This window comes from Arachis ipaensis, chromosome B8 (genome assembly GCF_059453495.1).
Source record: "Arachis ipaensis isolate K30076 ecotype BB chromosome B8, ASM5945349v1, whole genome shotgun sequence".
In the NCBI taxonomy this organism is placed as follows: Eukaryota; Viridiplantae; Streptophyta; class Magnoliopsida; order Fabales; family Fabaceae; genus Arachis; species Arachis ipaensis.
In genome coordinates, this window is record NC_142443.1 from 109,292,834 (window position 1) to 109,305,929 (window position 13,096).

At 40.7% G+C, this 13,096-nt stretch overlaps 2 non-coding genes across 2 annotated transcripts; both read left to right on the forward strand.

Annotated features, from left to right (window-relative positions):
• Positions 1–859: 859 nt before the first annotated feature.
• On the forward strand, positions 860–966 carry LOC148549210 (small nucleolar RNA R71). The gene has a single exon (XR_015897206.1). It is a non-coding gene; the product is annotated as a small nucleolar RNA R71 (small nucleolar RNA).
• An 11,736-nt stretch (positions 967–12,702) lies between these two features.
• Positions 12,703–12,806, forward strand: LOC148549211 (small nucleolar RNA R71). The gene has a single exon (XR_015898858.1). It is a non-coding gene; the product is annotated as a small nucleolar RNA R71 (small nucleolar RNA).
• The last annotated feature ends 290 nt before the right edge of the window (positions 12,807–13,096 follow it).

Here is a 13,096-nt window from a genome sequence, read left to right on the forward strand (position 1 = left end):
CAGCCTCATCAAGATTATGGATCATAAACCCAAGGCAAAAGGAAAGCAGGGAGAGGCCTCAAAGCCCAAGAAACACAACAGAAGCTCAATATAGAAAGTGTATAAATAGGATAGAATTTAAGTTAGAAAGGACTTTTACCTTTTCATTGAGCTAGTTTTCTTGATATTGGCCCGCACCTCCTCTTTGAACACCTTGTTATCTTGAATCTCCTTGCATATGCCTTCAAGTAGAGTCTCAATCCTTGATAGTCTTTCTTCCGATGATGGAGAGTTGAGATTGGAAGGATGAGAAGGGCCATTTTGACTTTGGTATGGATGTTGAGAAGTGTTGTTGGGTGGGTGTTGGTATAACCTCTGTGTGGAGTGTTGGTGAGTTGCATTGTTGGTGGGGTTATGGCGTCTCTGATCTTGGCCTTGGTCTTGTTGATTTCCCCACCCAAAGTTTAGGTGGTTCCTCCAACCAGAATTATATGTTTTGGAGTATGGGTCATGGTGCTGCCTAGGTGAATTCCCAATGTAGTTGGCTTGCTCCTGACTACCCTCTGCTTCTTCATTCACTCCTTCTTGAGTTGCTGCTACTTGATTCCTCTCCATCTTCTTGGTGAGGTCAGCTAATTGCTTAGTAATCATCTTGTTTTGAGCTAGCAGTGCATCCACATTGTTCAGCTCCATCACTCCTCTAGTATTGCCTCTTTCAGAAGCATAGAAGTAGTCATTCTCTGCTACAGTCTCAATGACATCTATGGCTTCTTCAATGGTCTTCTTCTTGTTCAGAGATCCCCCGGATGAGTGGTCTAATGCCTTCTTTGATTCATATGAAAGACCTTCATAGAAAATATGCAACTACACCCATTCATTGAACATATCTGGCGGGCATCTTCTTGTCAAGTCTTTAAACCTCTCCCATGCTTCATATAGAGTCTCACCATCCTGCTGCCTGAATGTTTGTACCTCAGCTCTCAACCTGTTGATCCGTTGAGGAGGATAGAATCTTGCCAAAAACTTGTTCACCACATCTTCCCAGGTTGCTAAACTCTCCTTTGGAAAGGATTCCATCCATTTAGATGCTTTGTCCTTGAGCGAGAAGGGAAACAGAAGTAGTCTATAGGTGTCAGGATGAACACCATTAGACTTCACAGTATCGTATATCCTCAGGAAGGTGGTTAGATGTTGATTGGGGTCTTCTTGGACACTTCCTCTGAATGAACAATTGTTCTGAACAAGGGTGATGAGCTATGGCTTTAGTTCAAAGTTGTTGGCATGTATGGTTGGCCTTTGGATGCTACTCCCACAGTTTCTGGGTTTGGGTTGATGTAAGAACCCAGAACTCTTCTCTCTTGCCTAGCCTGATGCGCTGGACCTTCTTTGCCATGATTATGAGCCTCTTCTTCATGATGGTGTTCCATATTCTCATCCATGTCTGGTTTAAAGTATTCTTCCTCTTCCTCAGCACCAACTACTCTCTTTCTTCTTGCTTCCCTCCTTAATCTAAGGAAGGTCCTCTCAGGTTCAGAATCAAAGGAATTTGAAGCCCCGCTTCTTCTACCTGTCATACAACCCACAAGGCAAAAGCAAGAAAGATAGATGCAGATAGTAATTTCCACAGAAATGCGGTTAGCGTGAGTGATGCAATATATCAAACAGTTAGTGAGTTAGTGACTGAATTATAAACAACTAAGAAAATGGGTGGGGGAAAAGGGAAGAAAATAGCTAAAGAGAAAGTAAATTACTCAAATGAACTTAAATCAAACAAAATAAAAACAAATGCTCAATCTAGTTATCCACCAATTTAATCATTGTTGATACAAAATCAATCCCCAGTAACGGCGCCATAAACTTGATGCACGGAAACTTGTCCCTTAACAAATCTCCCTCGGCAAGTATACCGAATTGTCGTCAAGTAAAAACTCACAATAGAGTGAGGTCGAATCCCACAGGGATTGATTGGTCAAGCAACTTTAATTGGAAGAATGTTCTAGTTGAGCTAAGCAGAAAGTGAGTTGAGAATTGCAAGAAATTAAATGGCGGGAAAGTAAATAGCAGAAATTAAATGACGGGAAGTAAATTGCAGAATCTTAAATGGGGAAAGGGAGTTTAGCATGAAAGTAAATGGCATAAAGTAAAGAGAATGGGTAAGATCAGAAATGGAGAATTCATTGGGCTTAGGAGATGTTGCATTCTCCGGATCAAGTTCGTTTTCATCTCTTCCAATCAATGCATTCATTGATCTCCTTGGCAATCTTAAGTGATTGAATTCCAATTCCTTGGTAATTCAATCTCTCAAATCAGATCAATAGCCAATTCCTTGGTCTAATTGCTCATGAGAAGAGATGAAGTGTGGTCACTGATTATACCACATGTATTTCCAAATCAAAGTATTGGGAGAATTATATGTCACCATATCTGCCCAAACCCCAATTTGGTCCAACATGAGAAAACATTTCTAGCATGATCTCTTCATCCCTTTTCCAAGGTTCAGAAGAGATCCAAGTATGAATAGCTTCTTTTCCAAGATAACTACTCAATTAGATGAAGATTGAAAGTTTTCTAGTAAAATCAAGAGAAAAGAAAGAAGAAGAATAATGAAAACTATTATTGATCCATCAAATTACAACAGAGCTCCCTAACCCAATGAAAGGGGTTTAGTTGTTCATAGCTCTGGGAATGGAAAGCAAAGATGGAGAGTACATTCTGAAAGTTAAACTAGAAGTGCAGAGAAAGTAAAATACAGAGAGTAATTCTAATAGTGTCCAAAAGCTCTTTCTCTAGTTCAAAGCTACTCCTATATATACTACTCTTCTGATCTTCTAGTTGATTCTTCAAGTCTTGGATATGGGCATTTGGATCTTGAGTTGAAGCAGTTATCTTCTTCAGTGGGCTCAGCTTTACTTGTAGAGAGAGTGTGAAGTAGGCAGGGACTTTAGCTTAGGGCGTTAGTGGTGTTAACGTTAAGTGAAAATCTGGGGTTGAGAACGTTAGTGACAATCACCTTTTTCACTAACGTTCCTAACCCAAAGTGGTCCACGTTAACTTCAACGTTAGTGGCACTAACGTGACCACTAACATTGACCCTTGGCCCTTCGCAAACGTTACTGGGGTTTACCTTTTTCAATAACGTTGAGAGTACCCCTTTCTCCCTACGTTAGAGTTCACGTTAGAATAGTTAACGTGACCTTTAACGTAGGCTTGCCAAATCTTCGAGAGCATTAGTGATACTTACCTTTGTCACTAACGCTTCAGAACGCCCCTACTTCCCACGTTAGAGTTCACGTTAACTAGGTTAACGTGACTTCTAACGTGGTATTGATAGCCATCTCCAACGTTAGTGACAAAGGTGAGTGTCACTAACGTTGGCTCATCATCCCTTTTCTCCACGTTAGCTTCCACGTTAATGTAATTAACGTGGTAACTAACGTGGCTCATAGTGGCTCAATCCAACGTTAGTGACAAAGGTGAGTGTCACTAACGTTGGTGATTCTTGCTCCATCCACGTTAGAGTCCACGTTAACTAGGTTAACGTGGCTTATAACGTAGTCAATATGGGCTTAGTCCAACGTTAGTGACAAAGGTGAGTGTCACTAACGTTGGCATCATCTTCTTCTTCCACGTTAGAGCTCACGTTAACTAAGTTAACGTGGCTCTTAACGTGGCCAATTGCCCCTTTTGGAACGTTAGTGGCACTTACTTTTACCACTAACGTTGGAGTTCTACTTCTCTTCCACGTTAGCTTCCACATTAACATAGTTAACGTGGCAACTGATGTGTGCTATGATGGCTCACGAAGGCGTTATTGGCAATCACTTTTCTCATTAACGTTGCAAGCTAGCCTTCATTCCACGTTAGTGGTCACGTTAGCTAGACTAACGTGGCTACTAATGTGGTTCTTCCTTGCTTCCTTTATCCTGAAATCAAGCAATAAAGTGCATCAAAGCTCTAATCCAAGTTATGAGACATGCATCATTCAATTTGTCCTTTAATTCATGCATAATTCTCATGAAATCATGTAAAATTCACAATATTTTCTTGAATCAAGATGTAAGTGATTATTTACCCAAAACTTGCTTATTTCCTAAGAAAATGTATGAAACTACCTTAAAACCATAAAGAAAAGGTCAGTGAAACTGGCCAAAATGCCCTGGCATCAGCATGCATTGAATAATTATTGATTGTTGGATGAAAAACAAATCATGGAAAGCATGAGTAGAAGAGAATTGAGGGAATCGATCCTATACATTTGAGCGACTAGAGCGGATACACTTCCGGTGAGGGTTCGATGCTCAATTCCTTGTTCCTGGCTTTAATGAGCGTTCTTCTTGCAAGTCTATTTGAACTTCATATTGATATTTAAATTGGTAAAGCTTGTGAGTCGTCATATGACCTTAGCCCTACTTGTTCATATGTGTTCTTGGGGATTGATTTACTTTTAACCAAGTAGATAAAGTCATTTTGAATTTAGTTTCATTCATATAGATAAGTGCATATAGTTTATTTGCATTGAATAAATGTTCATACCCTTTTCTTGTCCTTCTTTATTCTTAGTATTAAGACTTGCTTGGTTTAAGTGTGGGAAAATTTGATAAACCCCAATTTTGTGGTTTATCTTGTGCTTAATTTGGGGAATTTTATCACCTTTTCTCACATTTATTCAATGAAATAGCATGGTTTTGCAATTCTCCCTTGATTTGTGCTTAAATGTGAAAACATGCTTTTTAGGCCTTAAAATAGTTAAATTCAATCCACTTTAATTCCATTCGATGCCTTGATGTGTTTGTTGAGTAATTTCAGGTTCATAAGGCAAGTATTGGATGGAAGAAGTGATGCGGGGAAAACTTGTCTCTCAACAAATCTCCCTTCGGCAAGTGTACCGAATTTGTCGTCAAGTAAAAACTCACAATAGAGTGAGGTCGAATCCCACAGGGATTGATTGATCAAGCAACTTTAATTAGAAGAATGTTCTAGTTGAGCGAATCCAGAATTTGGGTTGAGAGTTGCAGAAAATAAAATGTCGGGAATGTAAATAACAGAAAAGTAAATGCTAGAATTAAAGGACTGGAAGTAAATGACTGAAAATAAATTGCAGAATTGTAAATGGGAATGGGGAATTTGCTCATAAAACTAAATGGCAGAAATTAAAGAGAATGGGTAAGATCAGAGATGGGGAGTTCATTGGGCTTAGGAGATGTTGCAATTCTCCGGATCAAGTTCATTTTCATCTCTTCCTCAATCAATGCACTCATTGATCTCCTTGACAATCTTAAGTGATTGAATTACAATTTCTTACAATTCAATCTCTCAAATCTTGATCAATAGCCAATTCCTTGGTCAATTGCTCATGAGAAGAGATGAATTATGGTCACTGATTATACCACATGCATTTCCCAAATCAAGTATTGAGAGGGTTATAGTCACATACCCATCCAAACCCAATTTGGTCCAGCATGAGAAAGCAATTCTAGCTTGATCTCTTCATTCCTCTTTCAAGGTTCAAAAGAGATCCAAGTTTGAATAGCTTCTCTTCCAAGATAACTACTCAATTGGATGAAGATCGGAAGCTTTCAAGTAAAATCAAGAGAACAGATAGAAGAAGAATAATGAAAATTAGTATTGATCCATCAAATTACAACAGAGCTCCCTAACCCAATGAAAGGGTTTTAGTTGTTCATAGCTCTAGAAAATGAAAATAAAGATGGAGAATACATCATAGAACTAGAAATTGCAGAGAAAGTAAAATACAGAGAGTAATTCTCCTTTTTCCAACCTCCAGAGCTCCCTATAAATTCAGAGCTACTCCTATATATACTACTCTTCTCAGCTTCTAGTTTGCTCTTCAAGTCTTGGGCCTTTGGATCTTAAGTTTGAAGCAGTTCTTTTCTTCATTTGGGCTTGGCTTTACTTGCAGAGAGAAAGTGCTAAGTGGGCAGAGACTTTAGCTCAGGGCGTTAGGGGTGTTATCATTTAGTGAAAGTATAAGTTCGAGAACGTTAGTGACACTTAACATTTTCACTAACGTTCCAGTGTACCCATTTGCCTCACGTTAGAGCCCACGTTAACTAGGTTAACATGGCTTCTAACGTGGCCTTGCCAACCTTCGAGAACGTTAGTGACACTCAACATTGTCACTAACGTTCCAGTTCGCCCCTTTTTGCTTCACGTTAAAGCCCACGTTAACTAGGTTAACGTGGCTTCTAACGTGGCCTTGCCAAACTTTGAGAACGTTAGTGACACTCAACATTGTCACTAACGTTCCAATGTGCCCCTAGATCTCACGTTAGAGTCCACGTTAACTAGGTTAACGTGGCTTCTAACGTGGCCATTCTTAGCCATCCCAACGTTAGTGACAATGTTAAGTGTCACTAACGTTGGCTCATCATTCATTCCTTATCGTTAGCTTCCACGTTAACTAAGTTAACGTGGAAGTTAACCTGGCTCCTTGGGGGTTGTGTGGTTGCTTCCAACGTTAGTGACGATGTTGAGTGTCACTAACGTTGTCGACAACTCTCACTTCTTACGTTAGCTCCCACGTTAACCAAGTTAACGTGGAAGTTAACGTTGTATGTTGCATCCTTAGGCCAACGTTAGTGACAATGTTGAATATCACTAATGTTGGCTTCTCTTCCCCCTTTAACGTTAGAGACAACGTTAACTAGGTTAACGTGGGCTCTAACGTGGCCACTCATGAGTGTTTGCCAACATTAGTGACAATGTTAAGTGTCACTAACGTTGGCTCAACTTCCCTTCTCCACGTTAGAGTGCACGTTAACTTAGTTAACGTGACTCTTAACGTGGGCAATGATGGCTTTGAGAGTGTTATTGGCAATCACTTTTCTCATTAACCTTGCAAGTTACCTCCCTTTCCTTGCTTCCTTTGGTCCTGAAATCAAGCAACAGAGTGCATCAAAGTTATAGTCCAAGTCATGGGTAATGCAGCATACAATTTGTCACTAAATTCATGCAAAATCCTCATGAAATAATATAAAATGCACAATGTATGCTTGAATCAAGGTGTAGGTGAATATCTACCCAAAACTAGCTTATTTCCTAAAGAAATGCATGAAACTAACCTAAAAACAGTAAAGAAAAGGTCAGTGAAACTGGCCAAGATGCCCTGGCATCACAACACCAAACTTAAAGCTTGCTTGTCCCTAAGCAAGTACTGGAGTAAGAAAATGATGAATGTAATATCCAGAGGAATGAGTCATTCTTGTGGAAGTCATGTTACTGATTTTATGGTGGTTTCATACATAGCAACTTAGGTTCATTCCATTACTGGCTTTCAAACTTTTATCATGTCCCTAAACACTTACTTTGTTTATATCCCATGAGACTTTTATTCATTGATCCTTTTATTGTTATTTCAAGGGTTATTTGTGTTATTTAGGCTAAGTGCTCTGTAAGGGGGCAACTCTTTAAGATAAGCTTTCAGCCCCAGTTGGTTCAAGGTGCTAGGTGTTGAAGCACCCCTAAGGACTTACTCCCTCAAGTCTCTCCCTCATACATACACACCACAGGCATATAGTTCATTTATTTTCTTTCTTGAGACCTTGGTGTCCAGCACCTCTTTGGGTTACTAAATGCTCTGTGGTGAGGGTTACTCTTGATAATGGACTTTCAGCTGATAATCTCGGGTTAGTTAACCCAAGTTACCAGGTGATAAAGCACCCCTGAGAGCTTATTCATCCAAGTAGATCCCTCACACAGGAGCACCACAAACACTTGTCTCAAGGTCCAAACCATTGGTGCCTAGCCTTATTGCTTACTCATTTTCTTTTGTTTTTCACTTCCATTGTTCTTTCCCTTTTCTCTTATTAGGATCTTGTTATTAACTTAGTCTCATGGGTATATCCAAAGTCAAGTATTCAGGATAGATAGTTGTCCTCCTAGCCTTGTGGTTGAACCAACTTAGCTAACTTATGACTACCCCAAAGATTCATGAATGCACTTCCACATTATGAACTCTACTCTGGTCTTTTAAAAAACATAAACATTCTCTTCTTCATTTGATTTAAAATGGACAAGCTTACAAGTAAATAAGGGAAAGATGCAGTGACATTTAAACCAGAAATCATGGACCTATTCAGAAAGAAAACTTAAAAGACAGAATTTAAAAAGTTTAAACATAACATGGAAGCATGTTCTATTTCATACAAGATCTTCCTTATTTAAAGCATAGAAAACGATGGACTAAAAAGAACTCCACCACCTTTCATTCATGTGGATGCCCATGCTCCCATCCTTGCTTGTCCTCATTGTGTCTCTCTTGAATGCTTGTGCTCCCACTTCCTTTGCCTTTTCCAAGTAGCTTCTTCCAGAAACCATCATCTTCCATCTTCTTCTTGAGTGTCTCCTTTTGCTGTTTCACCTTCCTCTCTTCTTGTTCTACAAAATCTTTTTGGACCTCATCATATGTAGGGATGGCATAGTATAGCTGATGCATATTACTAGTCATGTAGTTCAACTTGGCTTGAGTGTTCACATAGAACTCCTCCCTATGTAGTTGCCTTCCTTCATTGAGTACATTGAACTCATTGAAAGTTTTCATTTGGGATATCTGCCGCTGGTTGAGTTCTTGCAAGTGCTTCTCTTGAAGCTCTTGCCTCTCATTCACTTGGTTGATGGTTTGAGTGAGCCTCGAGTAGTGTTCCTGCTGCTGCTCCATTTGTTGTTTTTGCCATGCTTCCTGTTGGCTCAGCCAGTTGGTTTGAAGGTTCAGTATTTGCTCTTGTCCTTCCATGTGTCTCATCCCCAAATCCTCAATGGCTCTTAGAAGGTGACTCATGTTCAAGTTGGCTGGATCAGAATACTCTCCTTGTTGATATTCTTCCTGATGAAGTTCCTCTTGGTGAACTCTTTCTTTTGCTTTTTGTTTTCCTATTTGTGGTCTTCTTTGTTGTTGAGCAGGTGTAGTATAAACCAATCGCTCGAGTGTAACTGGCCTCCCTGGATTTACCCAGTCTGGATTGTTGTCCTCAAATACTACCTTGGCCTTGTTGCATAAGCGGAGAATGGTGCTGCGGTACCAAAGCCTGGCACCTGAATCAACCTTCTCAGCCGAATCTTGAATCCCCTCGGCGATGAGCTCATTCACATTGATTTCCCCACCCTGTATTAAGCAATGCACCATAGTAGCTCGATTGATGTTTACCTCTGAATTATTTGCAGCTGGTAGAATGGACCTCCTCACAAGTTCAAACCACCCCTTGGCTTCAGGGCTCAGGTCTCCTCTCTTGATGAACTTGGGTCTCCCATCTGTGTACCTCTCCCAGTCAGCTGCTATAACACAGATGTCTGCCACTATCTCTGAGAGCTTATTATTATCAGGGCTTCTACTTATCCTTGCCTGATAACTTTCCTCATCAAAACGAGGTGATTTCAGGTGAAGAACTCTTGTTGTGGCATTTGGGCTGAAGTCCACCTCTTTTCCTCTTACGTAACTTTTGAAGGTTGGGGCCTTGGTTTTATCCTCTCTTACTACATTCGCATAAAATTCTTTGATGAGGTTTCTATTGATCTTCCCCTCTGGACTTGTGAGCAATTGCCACCCCCTCTGTTCGATTTTCTCCAGAATTTGTGGTGACTCATCTACATTGATTTGGAAGATTAACTCTGGCAATATCTTTCTCGCCCTTATCCGTTCGAATTCATGTTCATGAAAGACAGTTTTGAATTTCTTCTCATCGAAAGGAACACTCTCCATGGGTTCCTTCCTCTTTTGCCTCTTTGAGCTTGATGATGCCATGAATTGAGTTGCTGTTTTGAGGTGGAGGTTGGAGGATACAGAGAGATGAGGAATAGGTTGGCTAGGACAGAGTGTGATGAAGGGGTTTGAGCAAGCCGAAAGTATGAAGTGTGGAGAGTGGGAATTTGAGTGTGAGGAATGATCATGCACTAAGGTTCACTTATATAGGGAGATCATGAGTGGATGGAAGGTGTGGATTGCAAGGATTGTTGCTTGATGGACGGTTGGGGTTGTGTATGAAGGAAGGACAAGGATCATCACTTAATGAGAGTGATTGGTTCGGTCTTCAAGAGTCTTCTTTCTCCAATGTTGCATGGCAGCGTTTCCCCATGCATTCCCTCTTGAGACATGTGTGTAGTGCTCTTCATTAAATGGCGAAATCTCCCCCATTTAATTGTCCAATCAATCCCTTTTTATGCTTCTTTTCCTTTCCTATAAAGATTTAAAATAAGGAAATTAATATCATAAAAATCAAACTCTACGGCTAGAATAATAAATAGAAGAAAAAGAGCTTGTTTATTTATGAATTTCAACTAACTAACTACTTGTGTATCCTTATGCATTTTGGTGGCACCATGGGGTGACACCAAACTTAGTTTGAAGCAATGTGATGAAAAGTTTTGTTCAAAGCTCCCAAGACTAGCATGCATCTTGGTTTGCTTTGAACACCAAACTTGTTCTTCACTATATACTGCATGATAAAGATTGCACCAAGTGTTTGTCAAGTTTGGGTTGAAATTCATAAACATTGATTTATTCATTATTTTAAAAACATATAAAACATGGGTTGCCTCCCATGAAGCGCTTCTTTAGCGTCACTAGCTTGACGTTTTTCCCTCATCAGGGTGGTTGGTAGTGCTTAAAGTCCTCCCCTCTTGCTGTGGACTTATATCCATTGGTTGGATCAATGATCTCCACATGTTCCAGGGAAAGAACTCTGTTGATAGTGAAGACCTTGGGTAACTGAGATGGTACAGTGGGGAGATTAGGGGGAATATCTGGGAAGTAAGCTGAGACAACTCTATCCCCTGGAGAGAAGTCTTCCGTAGGGAACTTCTTGTTCCTCCATCTCCTTGGTACCTTTTTCTTTGTTTCTTTTGAGGTTGCCTTCCCCTTGGTGACCTCTTTTTTCCAAGGAGTTGCGATGCTGTCTTCACCTGACTCTAGAGGTTTAGGTTCCTCCAACTTTTCCTTGAGCTGTGGCAATTGCTGTTTTCCTTGTTTATCTATTAAGGGGATCTCAGAATGAACTGGCTGTGCTTCAGTGCTTGTTTCCTCCTTCAGTGTCTCATTATCATTTGTGCTTAGTTCCTTGTCATCTTGATCTGTTTCTTGTGAGAGTTTGAAAACATTGAAGCTGAGTCATTCATCATGAATTCTCAATATTAGCTCCCATTTTCTCTACATCGATAAGTGCTCTGGCCGTAGCTAGGAATGGTCTTCCCAATATGATTGGATGAGTGTGACTCTCTTCCATGTCCAGGATGACAAAGTCTGTTGGGAGAAAGTATTTCCCAACCTTTAGCAACATATTTTCCACCACTCCTATTGCTTACTTTTGAGTTTTGTCAGCCAGTCTGATGATTACATCTGTAGGTATTATCTCATTGATCTGCAGCCTCTTCGCCAGGGATAAGGGCAGTAAGTTGATGCTGGCCCCCAAATCACATAGTGCTCTATCGAACATAGTTTCACCTATGGCACAAGGGATGTGAAAACTCCCTGGGTCTCTTCTTTTTGTAGGCAACTCAGGTTGAATAAGGGCACTACATTCCTTGTTCATCACTATAGTCTGGCCTCCTTTGAGTGAGATTTTCCTGGGAAGAAGTTCCTTCATATACTTGATGAATGCAGGCATTTGTTGAATTGCCTTGATGAATGGTATGTTCACATGCAGAGATGCAAACAAGTCTAGGAACCTTGAGTATATTCTTTTTCCCACAGCACCATTGAGCAGTTGAGGGAAGGGTGCATAGAGCTTCAGCAGCTCTTGTTGTGAGATTTTTGGTTCTTGGCAATCTCTATTCTCCTCCTTTGTTGAGTTGTCTTCAGGTTGTTTGCAAAGTTTGCCTTGCTTGTCTTCAGTCTCTTGATCACTCGCAGTGACCATTTTGCAATCTTCCCATCTTACTTTCTTTGCTTCTCCTTTGGGGTTTTTTTCCGTGTCACTTGGGAAGCTATCAGTAGGTTTGGGAATCTTCTCAGCTAAATATCCCACCTGGAATTCCAGCTTCCTGATGGTCTCTCCCTGGTTCTTAATATTGGCTCGCACCTCCTCTTTGAACACCTTATTTTCTTGAATCTCTTGGCATATTCTTTCAAGTAAGGCTTCAATCTTAGAGAGCTTGTCATCAATTGATGAGTGATTCGGAGCAGATGTGCTGTTTTGGTTTTGATAGGTGTGTGGAGAAGTGTTGTTGTGGGGGTGTTGAGATGTCCTCTGTGTGAATTGCTGGTGAGCTGCATTGTTGTTGGAGTTGTAACGTCTCTGGTCTTGGTTTTGATCTTGCTCACTTCCCCACCCAAAGTTTGGGTGGTTTCTCCATCCAGGGTTATAGGTCTTGGAGTATGGATCATAGTTTTTCCTTGGTGAATTCCCAATGTAGTTGGCTTGCTCCTGACTCCCCTCTGCTTCTTCATTCACTCCTTCTTGGGTTGTTGATGAAGTGGAGATTGCTGCCACTTGGTTCATCTCCATCTTCTTGGTGAGGTCAGCCAGCTGTTGGGTAATAAGCTTGTTTTGGGCCAACAGAGCATCTACATTGTTTAGCTCCATTACTCCTCTTGTGTTCCCTCTTTCGGAAGCATAGAAGTAGTCGTTCTCTGCTACTGTTTCAATAACATCTATGGCTTCCTCAATAGTCTTCTTCTTGTTCAAAGATCCTCCGGATGAATGGTCTACGGCCTTCTTTGACTCATAAGAGAGTTCTTCATAGAAAATATGCAGCTGCACCCATTCGTTGAACATGTCAGGTGGACACCTCCTTGTTAAGTCCTTGAACCTCTCCCATGCTTCATATAGAGTCTCACCATCTTGTTGCCTGAAAGTTTGGACCTTAGCTCTCAGCCTATTGATTCGTTGAGGAGGGTAAAATCTTGCTAAGAATTTGTTCACCACGTCTTTCCAAGTTGTCAAGCTTTCCCTTGGGAAAGATTCCAGCCACTTGGCTACTTTGTCCCTAAGTGAGAATGGAAATAGGAGCAGTCTATAGGCGTTAGGGTGAACACCATTAGACTTCACTGTGTCACATATTCTCAGGAAGGTGGTTAAATGTTGATTGGGGTCTTCTTGAACACCTCCTCTAAACGAATAGTTGTTCTGAACAAGGGTGATGGGCTGTGGTTTAAGTTCAAAGTTGT